The sequence below is a fragment of the Chiloscyllium punctatum genome, unplaced genomic scaffold (assembly GCF_047496795.1).
Source record: "Chiloscyllium punctatum isolate Juve2018m unplaced genomic scaffold, sChiPun1.3 scaffold_465, whole genome shotgun sequence".
NCBI classification, from domain to species: domain Eukaryota; kingdom Metazoa; phylum Chordata; class Chondrichthyes; order Orectolobiformes; family Hemiscylliidae; genus Chiloscyllium; species Chiloscyllium punctatum.
This window is the reverse complement of record NW_027310199.1, coordinates 102345-123909: the sequence shown is the minus strand read 5'-3', so window position 1 is coordinate 123909 and position 21565 is coordinate 102345. Positions and strand designations below refer to the sequence as shown.

At 55.2% G+C, this 21565-nt stretch overlaps 4 non-coding genes and 2 pseudogenes across 4 annotated transcripts; all 6 read left to right on the top strand.

Annotated features, from left to right (window-relative positions):
• Positions 1-5439: 5439 nt before the first annotated feature.
• Positions 5440-5619, top strand: LOC140472844 (U2 spliceosomal RNA; annotated as a pseudogene).
• A 7182-nt stretch (positions 5620-12801) lies between these two features.
• Positions 12802-12979, top strand: LOC140472843 (U2 spliceosomal RNA; annotated as a pseudogene).
• Positions 12980-14845: 1866 nt separating this feature from the next.
• Positions 14846-15037, top strand: LOC140472879 (U2 spliceosomal RNA). The gene has a single exon (XR_011957920.1). It is a non-coding gene; the product is annotated as a U2 spliceosomal RNA (small nuclear RNA).
• Positions 15038-16900: 1863 nt separating this feature from the next.
• LOC140472878 (U2 spliceosomal RNA) lies at positions 16901-17092 on the top strand. The gene has a single exon (XR_011957919.1). It is a non-coding gene; the product is annotated as a U2 spliceosomal RNA (small nuclear RNA).
• A 1862-nt stretch (positions 17093-18954) lies between these two features.
• LOC140472877 (U2 spliceosomal RNA) lies at positions 18955-19146 on the top strand. Its single transcript, XR_011957918.1, has one exon. It is a non-coding gene; the product is annotated as a U2 spliceosomal RNA (small nuclear RNA).
• Positions 19147-20992: 1846 nt separating this feature from the next.
• LOC140472876 (U2 spliceosomal RNA) lies at positions 20993-21184 on the top strand. Its single transcript, XR_011957917.1, has one exon. It is a non-coding gene; the product is annotated as a U2 spliceosomal RNA (small nuclear RNA).
• The last annotated feature ends 381 nt before the right edge of the window (positions 21185-21565 follow it).

The following is a 21565-nucleotide window of genomic DNA, read 5'->3' as shown; positions in this document are numbered from 1 at the left end:
AATATCGTCAAACTGACGGAAAGGATAGTCGGCAAAGGTGACCCCCACCGTTAGAGTATCAATGTGCTATCGCTTCTCGGCCTTTTGGCTCGGAATATGTGTTGTTCCTGAGGACCAGAGGAAGAGATTCTGCTCGAGTGTTGGAGGTTCGACGCAGCAGAAGCGTGCTGGCGGTGGAAGTACTGCGGGGGTCGTGTTGCGAGTCGTCGTAGCTGCTGGAGACCATCGCTGGATCGTGATTGGCCGTTGGAGGATCGTTTGGTTGTGCTGACCTGCTCTTGGTGGATCTTCATGCTGGCTTCGGCCTAACGCCAATTCAGGGACCAGCCAACCTCAGAGCTATGGCCTCAGCAGCCACTCGCCGCCCAGGCCAGGGCATTCGGAACACAGTCAGGGTGACTGTGAAGAAGGTGGAGGAGCACACACCGGTGGATCGGACGGTGTTTGTGAAGAAAGTTTTGCTGGAGTGTTGCGGCCTTGCAGCCGCAGACGTGTACTGCCTGCAGGATTTCCCTGGGGCAGGCTACTTCGATGTGACCTTCAGGAGCGTGAAGCAGTGCGAACAGCTCCTGAAGGTCTTCAAGGAGAAGGAAGGGGAGCCGCTGTTTTCCATCTTGTCGGCGACCCCATTGTGTGTGCTTCCTGCACAGAGGAACCGGGTTGTTACAATCCATATGTACAACCCCTACGTTCCAGCGGCTGATGTCCTGACCTTCCTGGGAAGGTACGTCCAAGTCGAGGGAGAAGCCACTGATGTGATCGACCCCTTTGGGATCTGGACCAGTAAGAGGCAGGTCAGGGTAACTCTGAGGGCCGATGACAGTGGGAACATCCTCCACCCACCCTCGAGCTTCGCAATCGGAGGGAGCAGAGGCTACCTGACATATGCAGGGCAGCCCAAAGTGTGCCGAACCTGCGGGAAGTCGGGACACGTGGCGGTGGATTGCAAAGTGACCATCTGCAGGAACTGCAAACAGGAGGGTCACTTGACAAAGGACTGTCGGGAGGAAAAGAGCTGCAACCTGTGCGGGGAGGCGGGCCACATGTACAAGGCCTGCCCAAGACGAGGAGCCGCCACCTACGCACAGATGGCCGGAGGTGGCAACACGAGCCGCGGACCGACAAAGTCCAACGAGGTACCGCGAATCAGCAAAGGAATGGTGCCTGGAGGCACCCAGAAGGAAGGGAAGGTTGTAGAGGAGCATGGGGCCGACAGCGGGGAGATGCAGCAGCCGACCCAAGCTCCTGCAGGACAGACGGAGGAAATGGAAGAGGAGGGATCAAAGGAGGCAGAGCAGTGGATTATCGTTAAAAACAGGAAAAGGAAACCTCTCGAGGGCCCCAAAGCCACCAAGCGAAGGGGGAAGAGACACCTCCAAGAGGAGGATACAGGCAGCTCCTCTGAGGGTGAGGACGGGCGCAAGAAGGGTCGCCTCCGGAGGAAGAGGCAGAGCGCCGTGGGGAGAAAGGAGGGCAACACCGCCCAAGAAAGGAAAGACGATCCCTCTGAGGGGGTGGGTGAAGGCCTCCCCCTACCCGGTGAGAACCAAGGGGTACCCACCGGCCCACAGCTCCAGGGAACTGGGAGCAGCGTCCCAGTGACAGCCCTGCTGTCAGATGGAGAACGGGGCGATGCGGACCCTGGGTCTGACATGATGACACCAGAGCGGGGAAATGACTCCAGCGTGGAGCCGGACAACTACCTCAGCCCCGGGAAGGTCCAGCAGTTTGCTGTCACCACGGGGATGCACGCAGCTACCCCACTGGAGCAAGACCAGAAGAAAATGGACACTGGTAACCCCGTAAACTGTTAAAATGGGGTTTAAAATTGCCAGCATAAATGTGCGTAGCATTAAAGCGGCTACGCGATGTGTTTCAACGCTGGCCTTCCTGGCCAACGTCAAAGCCGATATCCTGTTTCTGCAGGAGTGTGGGATACCGCACCTCAGCAGTTACAGGAGATGGTCGAGCTTGTGGGCCCACGGGCCGTCAGTGTGGTCGGGGGGCAACGATAGCCGCGCCTCCGGCCTGGGTATCCTGTTGCGGGGAGGCAACTTCACCATCTCCGAGGTTAAGGAGGTGGTGGGCGGGCGCCTCCTCGTCGCGGATGTTAAATACAGAAACGCTCCCGTGAGACTAATCAACGTGTACGCCCCAGTGGGTAAGAGTGAACGGTTGGCCGTCCTGCAACAGCTTCCACTGCTGCTGGCTACGTCCAGGCCGGTCATTCTGGCCGGAGACTTCAACTGCATCATTGATGCTGATGGACGATCCGGCGGGGGGGACAGTAAACCGGACGCTACGTCCAGGGCCCTGATGGAAACGGTCAAAGACGCCAAGCTACACGACGTCTTCAGCGCCCCTGCAGACGGAGCGCAGCGTAGATACACCTGGTCACGGGCAGACGGGTCTATCCGCTCAAGGATAGATTACCTGTTTGTGTCCCGAACGCTCTCGGTCAGATCCACCGACGTCAAGCCGGTGTTCTTCTCTGACCACTGCCTCCTGCTGGCCGACTGTCACCTACAGGACGAACAGCGGGCGGGCAAGGGAACGTGGAAACTGAACACTAAGCTGTTGACCCCGGGAAACATCGAAGAGCTCAAGAGGGATTACGCAGGTTGGAGAACCGTGAAGCCCCTCTTTGAGTCTCCAGCGGACTGGTGGGAAACGGTAAAAGGGAACATCAAGAGGTTCTTTATCCTCAAAGGTGTCCAGGAGGCGAGAGAGAGGCGGGGAAAACTGTCCCAGCTCCAGGAAAGTATGCAGAACCTGCTCCTGCTGCAGACGATGGGGGTGGATGTCACGGAGGACCTCAAGGAGGTGAAGGGCCAGCAAGCCTCGCTCTTTGCCTCGGAGGCCTCCAGGATAATCTTCCGGTCCAGGGTCCGCTCGGTGGAGCAGGACGAGACGTGCTCACGTTTCTTCTTCCAGAAGGTGCACAAAGAGAGCTCCGTGCTCAGCAGCCTGAAGAAAGAAGATGGCTCGGTAACGTCATCTCAGGCTGACGTCATGAGGATCAGCAAATCCTTCTACGCCAGCCTGTATGACTCGAAGCCGACCGACAGCGCGGCCTCCCAGTCGTTCCTGTCCTCTATCACGGAGGTCCTAGATGACGGAACACGAGAGAGGCTGGACCAGCCGCTATCTCTGGATGAACTGACCAAGGCCCTCGAGTCCTTCGAAAAGAATAAAACTCCCGGAAGCGACGGCTTACCGGTCGAGGTTTATTCCGCTCTTTGGGACTTGATCGGCCAGGACCTGCTGGAGGTGTATGTCAGTATGCTCCGGGCAGGTACCATGAGTGAATCCATGAGGAAAGGCATCATCACCCTCGTCTACAAGCGGAAGGGGGAGAGGGAGGAAATTAGAAATTGGAGACCGATCTCACTGTTAAATGCAGACTACAAAATCCTGTCAAAGGTCATCGCCAACCGGGTCAGGTCTGCTCTGGGATCGGTGATCCACCCGGACCAAACCTGTGCTGTACCGGGCAGGAAGATCTCTGAGAGTCTCGCACTCCTCAGGGATACGATCGCCTACGTGCAGGACAGGGGGGTGGACACCTGCCTCATCAGCCTGGACCAGGAGAAAGCCTTTGACAGGATATCGCATACATATATGAGGGATGTCCTCTCCAAAATGGGCTTTGGGGAGGGAATCGGAAATTGGATCAGACTGCTCTACACCAACATTGTCAGTGCAGTCTCAATCAATGGGTGGGAATCAGATAGCTTCCCTGTAAGATCTGGAGTCAGGCAGGGATGCCCCCTCTCACCCGCCTTGTTTGTGTGTTGCATAGAGCCATTTGCCGAATCCATCAGGAAGGATGCGAGCCTGAGAGGGGTGACTATTCCTGGCAGCGGGGGCCTGCAGGTTAAGGCCTCCCTGTACATGGATGACGTCGCTGTTTTCTGCTCGGATCCGCTGTCCGTGCACAGACTCGTGTGCATCTGCGACCAGTTCGAACGGGCCTCGGGGGCCAAGGTAAACCGAGGCAAGAGCGAGGCCATGCTCTTCGGGAACTGGGCCGACCAATCCTCTATCCCCTTCACCGTCAGGACTGACCACCTGAAGGTGCTGGGTATTTGGTTCGGGGGGGCTGGGGCGTGCGCCAAGACCTGGGAGGAGCGGATCAGAAAGATGAGACAGAAACTAGGCAGATGGGGGCAACGGTCGCTCTCCATCGCGGGAAAAAACCTGGTCATCAGGTGTGAGGTCCTCTCAGTATTGCTATATGTGGCACAGGTCTGGCCTATCCCCAGGACCTGTGCCGCCGCAGTCACCCGGGCCATCTTCCAATTCATTTGGAGATCAAAGATGGACCGGGTCCGAAGAGACTCAATGTACAAAGACCGGTGCAATGGGGGAAAAAACACGCCCAATGCCACCCTCACCCTGATGGCCACCTTTGTGTGTGGCTGCATCAAGCTGTGCGTGGATCCCCGGTACGCAAACACCAAGTGTCACTACGTACTGAGGTTCTACCTGTCCCCGGTGTTGCGAAGGATGGGCCTGGCCTCGCTGCCGCGGAACGCTCCGAGTAGTTGGACCGTTCCGTATCACCTGTCCTTCGTGGAGAAATTTATGAGGAAAAACACCTTTGACCACAAGTCCATCAGGAAGTGGTCAGCACGTAGCGTCCTTGAGACCCTTCGGGAAAAGGAGAGGGCGGATCCTGTCGAGCGGTTCCCTGAGCAGACTGTCAAAGCCATTTGGCAGAATGCCTCATCGCCAGAACTTTCCAACAAGCACCAAGACGTGGCTTGGCTGGTGATGAGAAGGGCTCTGCCTGTGAGATCCTTTATGCACGCCCGGACTCTCTGCCGCACCGCACGCTGCCCTCGAAGTGGCTGCGGGGGGGACGAGACTGTCACACACCTCCTTCTGGAATGTGCCTATGCAGAGGAAGTCTGGAGAGGAATGCAGTGGTGCTTGTCGAGGTTCGTCCCGAGCAGCGCCGTGACGCGGGACTCCGTGCTCTACGGCCTGTTCCCCGGGACTCACACCGAGACGAACATTAACTGCGCCTGGAGGATCATCAACTCGGTGAAGGACGCTCTCTGGGCGGTCCGAAACCTGTTGATCTTCCAGCTGAAGGAGTTGACCCCGACCGAGTGTTGCAGACTGGCACATTCCAAGGTCCAAGACTACGTGTTGAGGGACGCGCTGAAGCTTGGGGCAGCTGCCGCCAAGGCGCGGTGGGGAAAGACCACCGTGTAAGATCGGCCTGCCGAAAGAAGAACAGGGGGCCCATACAGACGTTTTTTTTTTTTTGGGCTCTGCTGATGCCTCAGCCAAATATATGTATATATACAAGATTGAAAAAATGCACAGGATTGTAAAGGACAAGAATAAAGTCGAATCTGTGTTTGTAAATATGGACATATGTATGGCATGATCCAATGTACAGACCATCAAATCATTTATGAATAAAGTATATTTTTGAAATAAAAAAAAAAAATTCTGTTCTTATCGGTTTAATCGCTGATACCTCCCGAAGGTGGGAGTGTTTGTATTAAATGGATTTTTGGAGCAGGGAGATGGCTGAAGGGCTTGCTCTGTCCTCTCCGTGTATCAGCCTGGTATTGCAGTGTTTCCAGGAACGGTGCAGCCTACCAGCCAAGTTCAAAAGCAGGTGAATGGAATGTGAATCTCTTGCCTTTGCTAGTTTGCCGTGTCGATCGCAGCGATCGTTCCATCGATTGTCTTTTCAGTTGCATGAAACTATCATCTTTTGTTGCCAGTTTTCCGTCTTGTGATCCTGCTCTGCAGTTACCCGATGAAGGCGCGGCACGCTGAAAGCCAGGACAGGGTAACCCCGCCCCGGTATCCGCGGCCCAAACGTGCTACAGGGAACATTCTGGAACCAGGGGGCTGCCAGGAAGGTAACTTTGCAATTTAAATGAATGGGTTTGCCCCTATCCGCCGTTTCGGGCTTCTGCGGTCGGTCTTGGAACGTATCCCACCGATGGTACGGAGGTGGGGCGGGGGGGGTGACTGCTGTACTTCCAAATAACCCCGTTGGGCTGTAACCTGGTGTTGTGGGATTTTTCACACTGTCAAATCAGGTTGTGGGATCCCATAACTCAGCCAATGTCAAATGGCTATCAGATCAGCCCCCACAACCCCTTCCCCACCCATCCCCCATCCCCCCCCCACCCCCACACCGACGCATCAAATTTATCCGAATATTTTCTTGAACAAGAAAGAAGTGTCTTTGGTCTGTTTCCTGAATAGAGTGAAACCCCCCAGCTCTGTTTGTTTCTTCGCAAACTACTGTACGGAAGCAACCTGCTTTAGCGGCTACGTCTGTACGTAAAGATTATTCACACAGACCATCGCCCGAGGCTGGAACTCACTTCAGCTCCCTGGGGCCACGAGGCAGCCGTACTGAACGATGAGCCACTGTGCCACCCGTACGATTTGGAATGGTTTGTAATCATTTGCGGTGCAAGTAGCAAAATAGTCGTCAGTTTGTCAACTGGATCGGCTTAAAATGTTCTCAGCGATCTGCGGTAACGTGAACGGAGATGTCAAATCGAGCTGCTTGTGGCGATGAGGTGCGCTTGCAGCGTGACGTGTTTACGTCGGGAGATCAGCTCCCTCCCCATTCTACACAGAGAGTCGGATACAAGTGGAGAGGAGATTGAAAGTGGACGATAAAGAAAGGGTGCACGGACGTAATTCACTTTTCACGACGTTTCAGATTGATGTGGAATGCCAAGGAGCGAATCCTGTACGTGTGGGAAACAATGATTCGCGTTGATGGGCAAGCTACACGAACGCAAGGGGAGGAAATGAATAGGATCTTTCTGTCAAGGCCAACATTTCTTCTTGCCCATCCCGAGATCACCTTGGCGGTGAGCTGCTCTCTCGAACCGCTGCAGTCCACGTGCTGTCGGTAGCCCCGCGATGCTGTTTGGGCGGGGATTCCAGATTTTGACCCAGTGACACCGGAGGAACAACGATATATTTGCAATTCAGGACAGCGCGTGCCTCGGGGGAGAACTTGCGAACGGTGGTGTTCCCGTGGATCTGCTGCCGTCATCCTTCAAGGCTGTGTCGGCCATGAGTTTGGAAGGTGCTGCCTGTGGAATTCTGGTCAACCTTGTAGACGCCGGGGGAACCACCCTGCCGCTGTCCCCGATCGCCGGGAGAAACCTCTCTGCAGTCGACCTGACGTGCGCTCCCATGGCGGCTCCGGCCCGTGCCATCCGATTGGTCGTCAGCGCCATCTACGCGGCTACGTAACAGATGGACGGAAAACCACGGGGAAAGCACAGCGACGGCTGCAAAGCGATCTTCCGATCTGGTTGGAAATCTCGGAAGGTACGCGGTAAGGGAATAAACGAACTTTGAATATCGTCAAACTGACGGAAAGGATAGTCGGCAAAGGTGACCCCCACCGTTAGAGTATCGATGTGCTATCGCTTCTCGGCCTTTTGGCTCGGAATATGTGTCGTTCCTGAGGACCAGAGGAAGAGATTCTGCTCGAGTGTTGGAGGTTCGACGCAGCAGAAGCGTGCTGGCGGTGGAAGTCCTGCGGGGGTCGTGTTGCGAGTCGTCGTAGCTGCTGGAGACCATCGCTGGATCGTGATTTGCCGTTGGAGGATCGTTTGGTTGTGCTGACCTGCTCTTGGTGGATCTTCATGCTGGCTTCGGCCTAACGCCAATTCAGGGACCAGCCAACCTCTGAGCTATGGCCTCAGCAGCCACTCGCCGCCCGGGCCAGGGCATTCGGAACACAGTCAGGGTGACTGTGAAGAAGGTGGAGGAGCACACACCGGTGGATCGGACGGTGTTTGTGAAGAAAGTTCTGCTGGAGTGTTGCGGCCTTGCAGCCGCAGACGTGTACTGCCTGCAGGATTTCCCTGGGGCAGGCTACTTCGATGTGACCTTCAGGAGCGTGAAGCAGTGCGAACAGCTCCTGAAGGTCTTCAAGGAGAAGGAAGGGGAGCCGCTGTTCTCCATCTTGTCGGCGACCCCATTGTGTGTGCTTCCTGCACAGAGGAACCGGGTTGTTACAATCCATATGTACAACCCCTACGTTCCAGCGGCTGATGTCCTGACCTTCCTGGGAAGGTACGTCCAAGTCGAGGGAGAAGCCACCGATGTGATCGACCCCTTTGGGATCTGGACCAGTAAGAGGCAGGTCAAGGTAACTCTGAGGGCCGATGACAGTGGGAACATCCTCCACCCACCCTCGAGCTTCGCAATCGGAGGGAGCAGAGGCTACCTGACATATGCAGGGCAGCCCAAAGTGTGCCGAACCTGCGGGAAGTCGGGACACGTGGCGGTGGATTGCAAAGTGACCATCTGCAGGAACTGCAAACAGGAGGGTCACTTGACAAAGGACTGTCGGGAGGAAAAGAGCTGCAACCTGTGCGGGGAGGCGGGCCACATGTACAAGGCCTGCCCAAGACGAGGAGCCGCCACCTACGCACAGATGGCCGGAGGTGGCAACACGAGCCGCGGACCGACAAAGTCGAACGAGGTACCGCGAATCAGCAAAGGAACGGTACCTGGAGGCACCCAGAAGGAAGGGAAAGTTGTAGAGGAGCAGGCAGCAGACGGCGGGGAGATGCAGCAGCCGACCCAAGCTCCTGCAAGACAGACGGAGGAAATGGAAGAGGAGGGATCAAAGGAGGCAGAGCAGTGGATTATCGTTAAAAACAGGAAAAGGAAACCTCTCGAGGGCCCCAAAGCCACCAAGCGAAGGGGGAAGAGACACCTCCAAGAGGAGGATACAGGCAGCTCCTCCGAGGGTGAGGACGGGCGCAAGAAGGGTCGCCTCCGGAGGAAGAGGCAGAGCGCCGTGGGGAGAAAGGAGGGCAACACCGCCCAAGGAGGAAAAGACGATCCCTCTGAGGGGATGGGTGAAGGCCTCCCCCTACCCGGTGAGAACCAAGGGGTACCCACCGGCCCACAGCTCCAGGGAACTGGGAGCAGCGTCCCAGTGACAGCCCTGCTGTCAGATGGAGAACGGGGCGATGAGGACCCTGGGTCCGACACGATGACACCAGAGCGGGGAAATGACTCCAGCGTGGAGCCGGACAACTACCTCAGCCCTGGGAAGGTCCAGCAGTTTGCTGTCACCACGGGGATGCACGCAGCTACCCCACTGGAGCAAGACCAGAAGAAAATGGACACTGGTAACCCCGCAAACTGTTAAAATGGGGTTTAAAATTGCCAGCGTAAATGTACGTAGCATTAAAGCGGCTACGCGATGTGTTTCAACGCTGGCCTTCCTGGCCAACGTCAAAGCCGATGTCCTGTTTCTGCAGGAGTGTGGGATACCGCACCTCAGCAGTTACAGGAGATGGTCGAGCTTGTGGGCCCACGGGCCGTCAGTGTGGTCGGGGGGCAACGATAGCCGCGCCTCCGGCCTGGGTATCCTGTTGCGGGGAGGCAACTTCACCATCTCCGAGGTTAAGGAGGTGGTGGGCGGGCGCCTCCTCGTCGCGGATGTTAAATACAGAAACGCTCCCGTGAGACTAATCAACGTGTACGCCCCAGTGGGTAAGAGTGAACGGTTGGCCGTCCTGCAACAGCTTCCACTGCTGCTGGCTACGTCCAGGCCGGTCATTCTGGCCGGAGACTTCAACTGCATCATTGATGCTGATGGACGATCCGGCGGGGGGGACAGTAAACCGGACGCTACGTCCAGGGCCCTGATGGAAACGGTCAAAGACGCCAAGCTGCACGACGTCTTCAGCGCCCCTGCAGACGGAGCGCAGCGTAGATACACCTGGTCACGGGCAGACGGGTCTATCCGCTCAAGGATAGATTACCTGTTTGTGTCCCGAACGCTCTCGGTCAGATCCACCGACGTCAAGCCGGTGTTCTTCTCTGACCACTGCCTCCTGCTGGCCGACTGTCACCTACAGGACGAACAGCGGGCGGGCAAGGGAACGTGGAAACTGAACACTAAGCTGTTGACCCCGGGAAACATCGAAGAGCTCAAGAGGGATTACGCAGGTTGGAGAACCGTGAAGCCCCTCTTTGAGTCTCCAGCGGACTGGTGGGAAACGGTAAAAGGGAACATCAAGAGGTTCTTTATCCTCAAAGGTGTCCAGGAGGCGAGAGAGAGGCGGGGAAAACTGTCCCAGCTCCAGGAAAGTATGCAGAACCTGCTCCTGCTGCAGACGATGGGGGTGGATGTCACGGAGGACCTCAAGGAGGTGAAGGGCCAGCAAGCCTCGCTCTTTGCCTCGGAGGCCTCCAGGATAATCTTCCGGTCCAGGGTCCGCTCGGTGGAGCAGGACGAGACGTGCTCACGTTTCTTCTTCCAGAAGGTGCACAAAGAGAGCTCCGTGCTCAGCAGCCTGAAGAAAGAAGATGGCTCGGTAACGTCATCTCAGGCTGACGTCATGAGGATCAGCAAATCCTTCTACGCCAGCCTGTATGACTCGAAGCCGACCGACAGCGCGGCCTCCCAGTCGTTCCTGTCCTCTATCACGGAGGTCCTAGATGACGGAACACGAGAGAGGCTGGACCAGCCGCTATCTCTGGATGAACTGACCAAGGCCCTCGAGTCCTTCGAAAAGAATAAAACTCCCGGAAGCGACGGCTTACCGGTCGAGGTTTATTCCGCTCTTTGGGACTTGATCGGCCAGGACCTGCTGGAGGTGTATGTCAGTATGCTCCGGGCAGGTACCATGAGTGAATCCATGAGGAAAGGCATCATCACCCTCGTCTACAAGCGGAAGGGGGAGAGGGAGGAAATTAGAAATTGGAGACCGATCTCACTGTTAAATGCAGACTACAAAATCCTGTCAAAGGTCATCGCCAACCGGGTCAGGTCTGCTCTGGGATCGGTGATCCACCCGGACCAAACCTGTGCTGTACCGGGCAGGAAGATCTCTGAGAGTCTCGCACTCCTCAGGGATACGATCGCCTACGTGCAGGACAGGGGGGTGGACACCTGCCTCATCAGCCTGGACCAGGAGAAAGCCTTTGACAGGATATCGCATACATATATGAGGGATGTCCTCTCCAAAATGGGCTTTGGGGAGGGAATCGGAAATTGGATCAGACTGCTCTACACCAACATTGTCAGTGCAGTCTCAATCAATGGGTGGGAATCAGATAGCTTCCCTGTAAGATCTGGAGTCAGGCAGGGATGCCCCCTCTCACCCGCCTTGTTTGTGTGTTGCATAGAGCCATTTGCCGAATCCATCAGGAAGGATGCGAGCCTGAGAGGGGTGACTATTCCTGGCAGCGGGGGCCTGCAGGTTAAGGCCTCCCTGTACATGGATGACGTCGCTGTTTTCTGCTCGGATCCGCTGTCCGTGCACAGACTCGTGTGCATCTGCGACCAGTTCGAACGGGCCTCGGGGGCCAAGGTAAACCGAGGCAAGAGCGAGGCCATGCTCTTCGGGAACTGGGCCGACCAATCCTCTATCCCCTTCACCGTCAGGACTGACCACCTGAAGGTGCTGGGTATTTGGTTCGGGGGGGCTGGGGCGTGCGCCAAGACCTGGGAGGAGCGGATCAGAAAGATGAGACAGAAACTAGGCAGATGGGGGCAACGGTCGCTCTCCATCGCGGGAAAAAACCTGGTCATCAGGTGTGAGGTCCTCTCAGTATTGCTATATGTGGCACAGGTCTGGCCTATCCCCAGGACCTGTGCCGCCGCAGTCACCCGGGCCATCTTCCAATTCATTTGGAGATCAAAGATGGACCGGGTCCGAAGAGACTCAATGTACAAAGACCGGTGCAATGGGGGAAAAAACACGCCCAATGCCACCCTCACCCTGATGGCCACCTTTGTGTGTGGCTGCATCAAGCTGTGCGTGGATCCCCGGTACGCAAACACCAAGTGTCACTACGTACTGAGGTTCTACCTGTCCCCGGTGTTGCGAAGGATGGGCCTGGCCTCGCTGCCGCGGAACGCTCCGAGTAGTTGGACCGTTCCGTATCACCTGTCCTTCGTGGAGAAATTTATGAGGAAAAACACCTTTGACCACAAGTCCATCAGGAAGTGGTCAGCACGTAGCGTCCTTGAGACCCTTCGGGAAAAGGAGAGGGCGGATCCTGTCGAGCGGTTCCCTGAGCAGACTGTCAAAGCCATTTGGCAGAATGCCTCATCGCCAGAACTTTCCAACAAGCACCAAGACGTGGCTTGGCTGGTGGTGAGAAGGGCTCTGCCTGTGAGATCCTTTATGCACGCCCGGACTCTCTGCCGCACCGCACGCTGCCCTCGAAGTGGCTGCGGGGGGGACGAGACTGTCACACACCTCCTTCTGGAATGTGCCTATGCAGAGGAAGTCTGGAGAGGAATGCAGTGGTGCTTGTCGAGGTTCGTCCCGAGCAGCGCCGTGACGCGGGACTCCGTGCTCTACGGCCTGTTCCCCGGGACTCACACCGAGACGAACATTAACTGCGCCTGGAGGATCATCAACTCGGTGAAGGACGCTCTCTGGGCGGTCCGAAACCTGTTGATCTTCCAGCTGAAGGAGTTGACCCCGACCGAGTGTTGCAGACTGGCACATTCCAAGGTCCAAGACTACGTGTTGAGGGACGCGCTGAAGCTTGGGGCAGCTGCCGCCAAGGCGCGGTGGGGAAAGACCACCGTGTAAGATCGGCCTGCCGAAAGAAGAACAGGGGGCCCATACAGACGTTTTTTTTTTTTTTGGGGCTCTGCTGATGCCTCAGCAAATATATGTATATATACAAGATTGAAAAAATGCACAGGATTGTAAAGGACAAGAATAAAGTCGAATCTGTGTTTGTAAATATGGACATATGTATGGCATGATCCAATGTACAGACCATCAAATCATTTATGAATAAAGTATATTTTTGAAATAAAAAAAAAATTCTGTTCTTATCGGTTTAATCGCTGATACCTCCCGAAGGTGGGAGTGTTTGTATTAAATGGATTTTTGGAGCAGGGAGATGGCTGAAGGGCTTGCTCTGTCCTCTCCGTGTATCAGCCTGGTATTGCAGTGTTTCCAGGAACGGTGCAGCCTACCAGCCAAGTTCAAAAGCAGGTGAATGGAATGTGAATCTCTTGCCTTTGCTAGTTTGCCGTGTCGATCGCAGCGATCGTTCCATCGATTGTCTTTTCAGTTGCATGAAACTATCATCTTTTGTTGCAGTTTTTCCGTCTTGTGATCCTGCTCTGCAGTTACCCGATGAAGGCGCGGCACGCTGAAAGCCAGGACAGGGTAACCCCGCCCCGGTATCCGCGGCCCAAACGTGCTACAGGGAACATTCTGGAACCAGGGGGCTGCCAGGAAGGTAACTTTGCAATTTAAATGAATGGGTTTGCCCCTATCCGCCGTTTCGGGCTTCTGCGGTCGGTCTTGGAACGTATCCCACCGATGGTACGGAGGTGGGAGGGGGTGGGGGGGGGGGGGGGGGGGGGTGGGGCGGGGCGGGGCGGGGCGGGGGGGGTGACTGCTGTACTTCCAAATAACCCCGTTGGGCTGTAACCTGGTGTTGTGGGATTTTTCACACTGTCAAATCAGGTTGTGGGATCCCATAACTCAGCCAATGTCAAATGGCTATCAGATCAGCCCCCACAACCCCTTCCCCACCCATCCCCCATCCCACCCCCCCCCCCCCCCCCCCCCCCCCCACACCGACGCATCAAATTTATCCGAATATTTTCTTGAACAAGAAAGAAGTGTCTTTGGTCTGTTTCCTGAATAGAGTGAAACCCCCCAGCTCTGTTTGTTTCTTCGCAAACTACTGTACGGAAGCAACCTGCTTTAGCGGCTACGTCTGTACGTAAAGATTATTCACACAGACCATCGCCCGAGGCTGGAACTCACTTCAGCTCCCTGGGGCCACGAGGCGGCCGTACTGAACGATGAGCCACTGTGCCACCCGTACGATTTGGAATGGTTTGTCATCATTTGCGGTGCAAGTAGCAAAATAGTTGTCAGTTTGTCAACTGGATCGGCTTAAAATGTTCTCAGCGATCTGCGGTAACGTGAACGGAGATGTCAAATCGAGCTGCTTGTGGGCGATGAGGTGCGCTTGCAGCGTGACGTGTTTACGTCGGGAGATCAGCTCCCTCCCCATTCTACACGGAGAGTCGGATACAAGTGGAGAGGAGATTGAAAGTGGACGATAAAGAAAGGGTGCACGGACGTAATTCACTTTTCACGACGTTTCAGATTGATGTGGAATGCCAAGGAGCGAATCCTGTACGTGTGGGAAACAATGATTCGCGTTTATGGGCAAGCTACACGAACACAAGGGGAGGAAATGAATAGGATCTTTCTGTCAAGGCCAACATTTCTTCTTGCCCATCCCGAGATCACCTTGGCGGTGAGCTGCTCTCTCGAACCGCTGCAGTCCACGTGCTGTCGGTAGCCCCGCGATGCTGTTTGGGCGGGGATTCCAGATTTTGACCCAGTGACACCGGAGGAACAACGATATATTTGCAATTCAGGACAGCGCGTGCCTCGGGGAAGAACTTGCGAACGGTGGTGTTCCCGTGGATCTGCTGCCTTCAAGGCTGTGTCGGCCATGAGTTTGGAAGGTGCTGCCTGCGGAATTCTGGTCAACCTTGTAGACGCCGGGGGAACCACCCTGCCGCTGTCCCCGATCGCCGGGAGAAACCTCTCTGCAGTCGACCTGACGTGCGCTCCCACGGCGGCTCCGGCCCGTGCCATCCGATTGGTCGTCAGCGCGATCTACGCGGCTACGTAACAGATGGACGGAAAACCACGGGGAAAGCACAGCGACGGCTGCAAAGCGATCTTCCGATCTGGTTGGGAATCTCGGAAGGTACGCGGTAAGGGAATAAACGAACTTTGAATATCGTCAAACTGACGGAAAGGATAGTCGGCAAAGGTGACCCCCACCGTTAGAGTATCAATGTGCTATCGCTTCTCGGCCTTTTGGCTCGGAATATGTGTAGTTTCTGTTCTTATCAGTTTAATCGCTGATACCTCCCGAAGGTGGGAGTGTTTGTATTAAATGGATTTTTGGAGCAGGGAGATGGCTGAAGGGCTTGCTCTGTCCTCTCCGTGTATCAGCCTGGTATTGCAGTGTTTCCAGGAACGGTGCAGCCTACCAGCCAAGTTCAAAAGCAGGTGAATGGAATGTGAATCTCTTGCCTTTGCTAGTTTGCCGTGTCGATCGCAGCGATCGTTCCATCGATTGTCTTTTCAGTTGCATGAAACTATCATCTTTTGTTGCCAGTTTTCCGTCTTGTGATCCTGCTCTGCAGTTACCCGATGAAGGCGCGGCACGCTGAAAGCCAGGACAGGGTAACCCCGCCCCGGTATCCGCGGCCCAAACGTGCTACAGGGAACATTCTGGAACCAGGGGGCTGCCAGGAAGGTAACTTTGCAATTTAAATGAATGGGTTTGCCCCTATCCGCCGTTTCGGGCTTCTGCGGTCGGTCTTGGAACGTATCCCACCGATGGTACGGCGGTGGGGGGTCGGTGGGGGGTGGGGGGGGGGGGGGGGGGGGGGGGGTGTGGGTGTGGGGCGGGGCGGGGCGGGGCGGGGGGGTGACTGCTGTACTTCCAAATAACCCCGTTGGGCTGTAACCTGGTGTTGTGGGATTTTTCACACTGTCAAATCAGGTTGTGGGATCCCACAGCCAATGTCAAATGGCTATCAGATCAGCCCCCACAACCCCTTCCCCACCCATCCCCCATCCCCTCCCCCCCCCACACCGACGCATCAAATTTATCCGAATATTTTCTTGAACAAGAAAGAAGTGTCTTTGGTCTGTTTCCTGAATAGAGTGAAACCCCCCAGCTCTGTTTGTTTCTTCGCAAACTACTGTACGGAAGCAACCTGCTTTAGCGGCTACGTCTGTACGTAAAGATTATTCACACAGACCATCGCCCGAGGCTGGAACTCACTTCAGCTCCCTGGGGCCACAAGGCGGCCGTACTGAACGATGAGCCACTGTGCCACCCGTACGATTTGGAATGGTTTGTCATCATTTGCGGTGCAAGTAGCAAAATAGTTGTCAGTTTGTCAACTGGATCGGCTTAAAATGTTCTCAGCGATCTGCGGTAACGTGAACGGAGATGTCAAATCGAGCTGCTTGTGGGCGATGAGGTGCGCTTGCAGCGTGACGTGTTTACGTCGGGAGATCAGCTCCCTCCCCATTCTACACGGAGAGTCGGATACAAGTGGAGAGGAGATTGAAAGTGGACGATAAAGAAAGGGTGCACGGACGTAATTCACTTTTCACGACGTTTCAGATTGATGTGGAATGCCAAGGAGCGAATCCTGTACGTGTGGGAAACAATGATTCGCGTTTATGGGCAAGCTACACGAACACAAGGGGAGGAAATGAATAGGATCTTTCTGTCAAGGCCAACATTTCTTCTTGCCCATCCCGAGATCACCTTGGCGGTGAGCTGCTCTCTCGAACCGCTGCAGTCCACGTGCTGTCGGTAGCCCCGCGATGCTGTTTGGGCGGGGATTCCAGATTTTGACCCAGTGACACCGGAGGAACAACGATATATTTGCAATTCAGGACAGCGCGTGCCTCGGGGAAGAACTTGCGAACGGTGGTGTTCCGTGGATCTGCTGCCTTCAAGGCTGTGTCGGCCATGAGTTTGGAAGGTGCTGCCTGCGGAATTCTGGTCAACCTTGTAGACGCCGGGGGAACCACCCTGCCGCTGTCCCCGATCGCCGGGAGAAACCTCTCTGCAGTCGACCTGACGTGCGCTCCCACGGCGGCTCCGGCCCGTGCCATCCGATTGGTCGTCAGCGCGATCTACGCGGCTACGTAACAGATGGACGGAAAACCACGGGGAAAGCACAGCGACGGCTGCAAAGCGATCTTCCGATCTGGTTGGGAATCTCGGAAGGTACGCGGTAAGGGAATAAACGAACTTTGAATATCGTCAAACTGACGGAAAGGATAGTCGGCAAAGGTGACCCCCACCGTTAGAGTATCAATGTGCTATCGCTTCTCGGCCTTTTGGCTCGGAATATGTGTAGTTTCTGTTCTTATCAGTTTAATCGCTGATACCTCCCGAAGGTGGGAGTGTTTGTATTAAATGGATTTTTGGAGCAGGGAGATGGCTGAAGGGCTTGCTCTGTCCTCTCCGTGTATCAGCCTGGTATTGCAGTGTTTCCAGGAACGGTGCAGCCTACCAGCCAAGTTCAAAAGCAGGTGAATGGAATGTGAATCTCTTGCCTTTGCTAGTTTGCCGTGTCGATCGCAGCGATCGTTCCATCGATTGTCTTTTCAGTTGCATGAAACTATCATCTTTTGTTGCCAGTTTTCCGTCTTGTGATCCTGCTCTGCAGTTACCCGATGAAGGCGCGGCACGCTGAAAGCCAGGACAGGGTAACCCCGCCCCGGTATCCGCGGCCCAAACGTGCTACAGGGAACATTCTGGAACCAGGGGGCTGCCAGGAAGGTAACTTTGCAATTTAAATGAATGGGTTTGCCCCTATCCGCCGTTTCGGGCTTCTGCGGTCGGTCTTGGAACGTATCCCACCGATGGTACGGCGGTGGGGGGTCGGTGGGGGGTGGGGGGGGGGGGGGGGGGGGTGTGGGGTGGGGCGGGGCGGGGCGGGGCGGGGGGGTGACTGCTGTACTTCCAAATAACCCCGTTGGGCTGTAACCTGGTGTTGTGGGATTTTTCACACTGTCAAATCAGGTTGTGGGATCCCATAACTCAGCCAATGTCAAATGGCTATCAGATCAGCCCCCACAACCCCTTCCCCACCCATCCCCCATCCCCTCCCCCCCCCACACCGACGCATCAAATTTATCCGAATATTTTCTTGAACAAGAAAGAAGTGTCTTTGGTCTGTTTCCTGAATAGAGTGAAACCCCCCAGCTCTGTTTGTTTCTTCGCAAACTACTGTACGGAAGCAACCTGCTTTAGCGGCTACGTCTGTACGTAAAGATTATTCACACAGACCATCGCCCGAGGCTGGAACTCACTTCAGCTCCCTGGGGCCACGAGGCGGCCGTACTGAACGATGAGCCACTGTGCCACCCGTACGATTTGGAATGGTTTGTCATCATTTGCGGTGCAAGTAGCAAAATAGTTGTCAGTTTGTCAACTGGATCGGCTTAAAATGTTCTCAGCGATCTGCGGTAACGTGAACGGAGATGTCAAATCGAGCTGCTTGTGGGCGATGAGGTGCGCTTGCAGCGTGACGTGTTTACGTCGGGAGATCAGCTCCCTCCCCATTCTACACGGAGAGTCGGATACAAGTGGAGAGGAGATTGAAAGTGGACGATAAAGAAAGGGTGCACGGACGTAATTCACTTTTCACGACGTTTCAGATTGATGTGGAATGCCAAGGAGCGAATCCTGTACGTGTGGGAAACAATGATTCGCGTTTATGGGCAAGCTACACGAACACAAGGGGAGGAAATGAATAGGATCTTTCTGTCAAGGCCAACATTTCTTCTTGCCCATCCCGAGATCACCTTGGCGGTGAGCTGCTCTCTCGAACCGCTGCAGTCCACGTGCTGTCGGTAGCCCCGCGATGCTGTTTGGGCGGGGATTCCAGATTTTGACCCAGTGACACCGGAGGAACAACGATATATTTGCAATTCAGGACAGCGCGTGCCTCGGGGAAGAACTTGCGAACGGTGGTGTTCCCGTGGATCTGCTGCCTTCAAGGCTGTGTCGGCCATGAGTTTGGAAGGTGCTGCCTGCGGAATTCTGGTCAACCTTGTAGACGCCGGGGGAACCACCCTGCCGCTGTCCCCGATCGCCGGGAGAAACCTCTCTGCAGTCGACCTGACGTGCGCTCCCACGGCGGCTCCGGCCGTGCCATCCGATTGGTCGTCAGCGCGATCTACGCGGCTACGTAACAGATGGACGGAAAACCACGGGGAAAGCACAGCGACGGCTGCAAAGCGATCTTCCGATCTGGTTGGGAATCTCGGAAGGTACGCGGTAAGGGAATAAACGAACTTTGAATATCGTCAAACTGACGGAAAGGATAGTCGGCAAAGGTGACCCCCACCGTTAGAGTATCAATGTGCTATCGCTTCTCGGCCTTTTGGCTCGGAATATGTGTAGTTTCTGTTCTTATCAGTTTAATCGCTGATACCTCCCGAAGGTGGGAGTGTTTGTATTAAATGGATTTTTGGAGCAGGGAGATGGCTGAAGGGCTTGCTCTGTCCTCTCCGTGTATCAGCCTGGTATTGCAGTGTTTCCAGGAACGGTGCAGCCTACCAGCCAAGTTCAAAAGCAGGTGAATGGAATGTGAATCTCTTGCCTTTGCTAGTTTGCCGTGTCGATCGCAGCGATCGTTCCATCGATTGTCTTTTCAGTTGCATGAAACTATCATCTTTTGTTGCCAGTTTTCCGTCTTGTGATCCTGCTCTGCAGTTACCCGATGAAGGCGCGGCACGCTGAAAGCCAGGACAGGGTAACCCCGCCCCGGTATCCGCGGCCCAAACGTGCTACAGGGAACATTCTGGAACCAGGGGGCTGCCAGGAAGGTAACTTTGCAATTTAAATGAATGGGTTTGCCCCTATCCGCCGTTTCGGGCTTCTGCGGTCGGTCTTGGAACGTATCCCACCGATGGTACGGAGGTGGGAGGGGGTGGGGGGGGGGGTGGGGCGGGGCGGGGCGGGGGCGGGGGGGGTGACTGCTGTACTTCCAAATAACCCCGTTGGGCTGTAACCTGGTGTTGTGGGATTTTTCACACTGTCAAATCAGGTTGTGGGATCCCATAACTCAGCCAATGTCAAATGGCTATCAGATCAGCCCCCACAACCCCTTCCCCACCCATCCCCCATCCCACCCCCCCCCACACCGACGCATCAAATTTATCCGAATATTTTCTTGAACAAGAAAGAAGTGTCTTTGGTCTGTTTCCTGAATAGAGTGAAACCCCCCAGCTCTGTTTGTTTCTTCGCAAACTACTGTACGGAAGCAACCTGCTTTAGCGGCTACGTCTGTACGTAAAGATTATTCACACAGACCATTGCCCGAGGCTGGAACTCACTTCAGCTCCCTGGGGCCACGAGGCAGCCGTACTGAACGATGAGCCACTGTGCCACCCGTACGATTTGGAATGGTTTGTCATCATTTGCGGTGCAAGTAGCAAAATAGTCGTCAGTTTGTCAACTGGATCGGCTTAAAATGTTCTCAGCGATCTGCGGTAACGTGAACGGAGATGTCAAATCGAGCTGCTTGTGGCGATGAGGTGCGCTTGCAGCGTGACGTGTTTACGTCGGGAGATCAGCTCCCTCCCCATTCTACACAGAGAGTCGGATACAAGTGGAGAGGAGATTGAAAGTGGACGATAAAGAAAGGGTGCACGGACGTAATTCACTTTTCACGACGTTTCAGATTGATGTGGAATGCCAAGGAGCGAATCCTGTACGTGTGGGAAACAATGATTCGCGTTTATGGGCAAGCTACACGAACGCAAGGGGAGGAAATGAATAGGATCTTTCTGTCAAGGCCAACATTTCTTCTTGCCCATCCCGAGATCACCTTGGCGGTGAGCTGCTCTCTCGAACCGCTGCAGTCCACGTGCTGTCGGTAGCCCCGCGATGCTGTTTGGGCGGGGATTCCAGATTTTGACCCAGTGACACCGGAGGAACAACGATATATTTGCAATTCAGGACAGCGCGTGCCTCGGGGAAGAACTTGCGAACGGTGGTGTTCCCGTGGATCTGCTGCCGTCATCCTTCAAGGCTGTGTCGGCCATGAGTTTGGAAGGTGCTGCCTGTGGAATTCTGGTCAACCTTGTAGACGCCGGGGGAACCACCCTGCCGCTGTCCCCGGTCACCGGGAGAAACCTCTCTGCAGTCGACCTGACGTGCGCTCCCACGGCGGCTCCGGCCCGTGCCATCCGATTGGTCGTCAGCGCGATCTACGCGGCTACGTAACAGATGGACGGAAAACCACGGGGAAAGCACAGCGACGGCTGCAAAGCGATCTTCCGATCTGGTTGGGAATCTCGGAAGGTACGCGGTAAGGGAATAAACGAACTTTGAATATCGTCAAACTGACGGAAAGGATAGTCGGCAAAGGTGACCCCCACCGTTAGAGTATCAATGTGCTATCGCTTCTCGGCCTTTTGGCTCGGAATATGTGTAGTTTCTGTTCTTATCAGTTTAATCGCTGATACCTCCCGAAGGTGGGAGTGTTTGTATTAAATGGATTTTTGGAGCAGGGAGATGGCTGAAGGGCTTGCTCTGTCCTCTCCGTGTATCAGCCTGGTATTGCAGTGTTTCCAGGAACGGTGCAGCCTACCAGCCAAGTTCAAAAGCAGGTGAATGGAATGTGAATCTCTTGCCTTTGCTAGTTTGCCGTGTCGATCGCAGCGATCGTTCCATCGATTGTCTTTTCAGTTGCATGAAACTATCATCTTTTGTTGCCAGTTTTCCGTCTTGTGATCCTGCTCTGCAGTTACCCGATGAAGGCGCGGCACGCTGAAAGCCAGGACAGGGTAACCCCGCCCCGGTATCCGCGGCCCAAACGTGCTACAGGGAACATTCTGGAACCAGGGGGCTGCCAGGAAGGTAACTTTGCAATTTAAATGAATGGGTTTGCCCCTATCCGCCGTTTCGGGCTTCTGCGGTCGGTCTTGGAACGTATCCCACCGATGGTACGGAGGTGGGGCGGGGGGGTGAC